The sequence below is a fragment of the Pezoporus flaviventris genome, unplaced genomic scaffold (genome assembly GCF_033815535.1).
Source record: "Pezoporus flaviventris isolate CSIRO_AGI_PZ_B2104156 unplaced genomic scaffold, CSIRO_AGI_Pfla_v1 ptg000007l, whole genome shotgun sequence".
NCBI classification, from domain to species: Eukaryota; Metazoa; Chordata; class Aves; order Psittaciformes; family Psittacidae; genus Pezoporus; species Pezoporus flaviventris.
The window spans coordinates 17,624,580-17,630,414 of record NW_026892555.1 but is presented as its reverse complement, the minus strand read 5'-3'; positions in this window follow the sequence as shown (position 1 = coordinate 17,630,414).

Genomic DNA, 5,835 nt, shown 5'->3' with positions numbered 1-5,835 from the left:
CCCTGCCGTGGGAAGGGACACCTTCCACTAGACCGGATTGCTCCAAGCCCCATCCAGCCTGTCCTTGAACACTTCCAGGGATGGGGCATCCACGTCTTCTCTGGGCAGCCTGTGCCAGTGCCTCACCACCCTCACAGTGAAGAATTTCTTCCTAATATATAATCTAAATCTACCTTCTTTCAGTTTAAAGACCTTCCCCCTTGTCCTATCACTATTTGCTGTTATAGAAAGTCCCTCTCCAGTTTTCTTGTAGGCCCCCTTTAGGTACTGGAAGGTTGCTATAAAGTCTTCCCTGAGTTTTCTCCAGGGTAAATGACTGAGTTCCAACAAGGCCTTGGACCATAGTAGCTGACTATGAAACCCAGTTTAATGTGCTACAACATCCTGAGTTTGACCTTAAGTCTAACTTCTCTCAAAAGAGAGATTTTTGGACATGCTTTTTCTAATGTTACCATTGAGCCTGGAGTAGAAAAATTTGATAATTGTTTCAATAGGACAGAAAGTCAAATGACTTCTTGTCCCCATTCACTAGTCCTTCAGATCTTTCTGGATAACAGTAAGAATTTTGCCTGAAGGAACTATTTCTTAGCAGCTTAGATTTAGAATTATTCGTGACACAGAATGGTAAAACTTCTGTAATAAGTCGAGGCATTTAATTCACTGTAGTGCAGAGAATGCAGGTAAGAATTGTTTATTACTGGGTAACTAAAAGATAACATGAAGAATAGGTGAAAGGAAGGATAGGAAATGGCAGCTTTCAATTCGCTTTGCAAGTAAAATCACCTCATTTTCTCTTTTGTTTTAATCTACATTTCATTTTACATTGTATTGTTCCAAAGAGGCATCATTAATCTTTCCAGTTATTCTGCTATCATCCCTGTGTCCCCTGTGGCTTTAGGCTGCAGATAATAATTATTTTGAAAGTTCCTGGTGTCAGTACATCTGTGCAATACTGTGGTCGGAAAGAGAAAAATCTGTGGTGATGCTCCAAGTTGTCCTTAAGAGAAAAGTTGGCAAACCCATGTGGTTCTCTGGGGCCTTAGGCTGCAAGTCCCATTAAACAGTTTGCCAAATGTACATAACGAAACTGGAAACTGGTGAATTCTCATCGGCTGCACTGAAAAGCAATTTTTTCTTAAAGGCCCTGTAGGCAACGTGGATGGGAAGATTCATTACAATTTAGTGTAACTAAGTCTCCATATCCCCTAAACTTTTCTTTACGTGGGTAGTTAAACATTGTCAGAAGTCTGGCATGGTTCACAAGCAGGATTCCTTCTGTCGTCCACTCATCAGTTGCTGGCTCTTACGAGGTGCTGCCAGGAGAGAAGGAAATTACTTGCAGTCTGTGCAAAAGCACATTGGCCCCGGTGCCTGGCCCATGCAGACAGACATGGAAGAAGTATGCCTGTATGGGGGGATGGATTGCTTGTGTAGAGCTCTTCTGTCCTCTTCTCAATGACAGGTCTGTGTTTTCACACAGCTTCTGTCAAGCTTTGAAATTGAACCAACTTTTGGAGTTGAGGGCACACTCAACCCAGGTGATACGGTTCCAGTAACCTGTGAAGCCTGTTTTAAAATCTGCTGGTAAAATCTTGACTGTGAGCAATCAGTGGCAAGGTTTGAAGGCAGGTTACCATTGACTTGAGCAGGATTGGATTTATGCTTGTGGGCACATACCTGACTTACAAGTTTCCAATTCCTTTTAAAGATGCTGAAAGCGTGCAGTGCTCAGTGACCTCTGTAGGACCTTGATTGGCTGTTCACATTTAAAAAGATAAACTTTTTTAACCTGCTAACTTAGATAAGAATTTAAGAGCAATTTTACACTTTTAAACTTGATCTTTCAGCTACTCCATTAGTTTAAGGAAAGCAGTAGTAGTTGTCCTCACTACTAAGGTAAGCACACGGAAACCCCACAGCATTGTACAGCCATTTAACAGTTTCCTAAAAGAGAATGTTCTCTCTTGCTTACCAGTGAGCTGTTAGCTGGGATTTCCTTTTGTGTGTGCTGTATTATTCCCTACTTTCTCTCTTTGACCTTGCTGGTAAAAAACTGAATATAAAAATAAACCAGTGAAAATCAGAACTGATGTATGGATATGGCATTCAAGAATTTTTTGCCATTTTTATAAAAGAAAAGTAATATTTGCATAATATAACCCGTATGTATTACAGCTCTGTGGGCTTACATACCAGTGAATGTTTCTGAGTCTTTTTGCAATAAACTACGTGGTCATACTTCTGGCTTTTGTGATCCCAGAATCTTAACACCACCTCCCAGCCAGTGACCCGTAATGAGTGTTGCATTTACATTACCAAATCTCATCACCATATGTCCGTGCATGCTGTGGGGCTCGGAGCAGTTGAAGACTGCTGTAGTTAGGTCTGTGAAATGAAATGAAACACAACTCCAAATGTTAGATGAAGAATTTCTACAAAGGTGTTGCTTAACAATAAAGATGAGGAGGGGAAACTGATTGGAACTTGGTTCTTCATAAGGAAATTTGTTTGCTCAATGCTGACAGAGAGACTGAGGAAAGGGTATGTTTTTGTAAGTACAGACACGGTGAACACTGGCAGATAGCTGTACAGGTAAAGAGATTTCTGTTAACTGCCAGTGTCCATTCTTTTCAATAAAACTGGCCATATGCGCTTCGAGGAGATAGTTAAGACTGGTTTTCCTTAGAATGATTGGTGACAAAGGACATACAACCAGACACTCAGGTTGACTTTGAGGATGAGTCATTCAGATACAAATGTTAAGTAAACCCAATTATTTTCATTGTACTTCTCTGAAATGATAGTTTGATGTAGATCCCAGCAGTGACAAATTTTTGGTCTTAATACCTACAGTATCCTTTTTGAACCTTAAGGGTTTCCATTTTGATATTTTGTGATGGTTTAAACCTAGCTGGTAACTCAGTACCACGCAGCTGCATGCTAATTCCCTTTTTCCCCCTCCCCAAGAAGGATGGGGAGGAGAATCGAAAGAATGTAAAGCCCACAGGTTTAGATTAAGAACAGTTTAATAACTGAAATTAAGTAAAATATAATGATAATAGAAATAATACCAACAATAACAATACTGATAATAATAGGAAACAACACAAAAAGAAATGGAAGCTCAGAAAACACCAGTGATACACAATACAGTTGCTCACCACCTGCTAACCAATACCCAGCCCAACCTGAACAGCAATCAGTCCCTTCAGGGTGACTCCCACCCAGTTTATATACTGGGCATGATGTGCTGTGTGGCATGGAATACCTCTTTAGCTAGTTTGGGTCAGGTGTCCTGGCTCTGCTTCCACCTAGCTTCTTTTGCCCTTCCTCACTGGCAGAGCATGAGAAAGTGAGAAGTCCTTGATCGGGGTGAGTGCTACTGAGCAACGACTGAAACATCAGTGTGTTACCAGCATTGTTCTCAGACTAAAGCCAAAACACAGCACTGCACCAGCTACTAGGGAGAAAAACAGCTCTATCCCAGCTGAAACCAGAGCACATTTTTTTCATATCTTAAGAAGACTTAATGAAGGAGATTTTAATTTAGAAACTCTTTTACATCTTTATAAACTTCTGTATATTAAATATGCATATTTGCTCCCATGAAGAGAGAGATAACAAGGAACCATCTCTGTATATCATCTATCAATTCTCCTGAAAATACCTAATTATTCACTATAAAAATGCCTTGCCTGCAGGGTAGTTTATTATGTATTTACAGATGCTTTGTCAAGTGAGGTTTGAAAGGTTTCAAGGGATGACATTTCCACCACTTTCTTTGGAAGACTTGGGTAATCAGACAGGAACATCAGTAGGAACTTTTTCCTTGATTCACGGCCTACTTTCAATCTCTTTTTCTTTTAAGCCATTCTTATAAGGAAAGACAAATTACTTGATTATACTGCTCTTCTGTTCATCCATCATCTGCTTGTCTGACAGTCCTCTAGTAATTTCTGAACCTGGTAGCCAATTTCAACCAAATTTCACGGAGGCTTAGAGGTCTCAGAACTATTAAGGTCTTACACATTTCATGAAAATTGATACTGAAAGAGAAACTCGCATCAGTGCCTGCTGAGTAAAGCTCAGTCACAACTTGCCACAGGGAATCAGTGTAACTGGTTGCAAGTTCACACTAGGGAAGTTAAACTAGTGTGAGTACTAGCTAGCTCAAGCCTTGATCTTGTAGTGAACAACAGTGTTGTTTTTTGAAGTTTCTGCAAAAAGAGTTTTCTTGTTCTCGTTGCATTTGTCCCTCCCTTGCCTCTTCTTGGCAACTGAAGAGTGAAGAAGGTACAAAGGGGTTTTTAAAGCTGCACTAGAATAGATGTCTGCTGAATTTCAGACACTTTCAAAGTAGCGGTCTATATGTTAAGCTCAATATGTTCAGGGGTAGATAGCAGATCATATTTGGTGAGTAGCTGTCAAGAATGTGGAGAAGTTATGGTTTGGTTCATTTTCATTTTAGATTGATCATTAAAACCTTTATTGTAGGACTGATAAAATTTGTTACAGAGGGAGTTAACAAAATCCCTCCTGGTACCACAATAGAGTGATTAAAGTTTGTTGTTACGGTAATATATGTTGCTTTAAATATTTTCAATGTGGTTTAATTTCATTTCTTGCCAAATAATGGTCTTGTTTTCACAGCAGCTGCCATTGTTATCTGTAAAAGTGCACAGGGTAATGTATCTTGGAGTCCATCATTACTCAGGCAGATGTCCCACTCATTTCAGGATTAAACTTGATAATGGGTTTAATTTCAGTCCTCAGTGGGAATACAGACATAAATATTTGAATAAATCTCTTTATTAAACCATTTGTTCTGTTGCAGTTGAAACATCTAACACATTGTCACACAAAATGTGTCAGTAAACCTGATGGATGCACACTTTCCATCTACTGTGGGAAGGAATATTCTTCACCCTGTGTTCACAGGCTTCCAGACTTGTACCCCTGTATTCACAGGCTTCCAGGCTGGTATCATGGTCCTAGAGATGATAATTTATAGCTGCCTGGCACCAGAGTCATTGCCGTGATATATAGCTTAGGTTACTAGACCTTGGCACATCATGGTACGTCTGATGTTCCTCTACACAGGAGACCTCTATATTTGAGACCTCTGTAGGAGTTCTCCCTACAGTAGCTCAGGTTCAAGGGGCTACCTAAGCAGTCCATTGACAGGCATGTATTGGTTCTCTAGGAAGCTGGCTAGCTTATCTGGAAGTGGCTCTTCTGTCTCCTTTGCACTGCTGTGCCTGCTGGCATAACCATTAAATAGCCTTCACTTCACTGAGACTTCTGATCCAAGCTTAATCCACCTAGCTCTCCTCACATAACTTCTCTGGTGTCAAGGATTTTCCTGTAAAGAAACTAAGATGCTTTTAGTACATTTATGTTGTGAAATGTGTCTGCTGTGCAACACGATGCCTGGCTCAGGGACCATCTGGTGAGTGATGGTCACATCCATGTTTTTCAGGGCTACTCTACTCTGAAACAGACCAGTCTCATCCATAGCATTCAACTTTTGTGAGCCTCACATGGTGGCCCTGCGAATTGTTATTTTTGTGTGTTTTTCCAGTAATGCCTGGGTTGTACTTCAGTCTCCTCGAGTGGTGCTTTCATTACATGAATGTTAAGGTATGTGCTCCAGGCTCTGAGGTACGACAGAAAGGAATGTGTGGTTATTTGCCGATAGTGTTGTAGGACTACGCTAAGCAGGACCCAGAGTGCAAACTAGCCTATCCTGTCTTTTGAGAACAGTTGCTAAACATCTATCCACAGACCTGCCCTCATGTTTTGATTTGAAGGGCTCTAGCTGATTTTTCTCCAGAG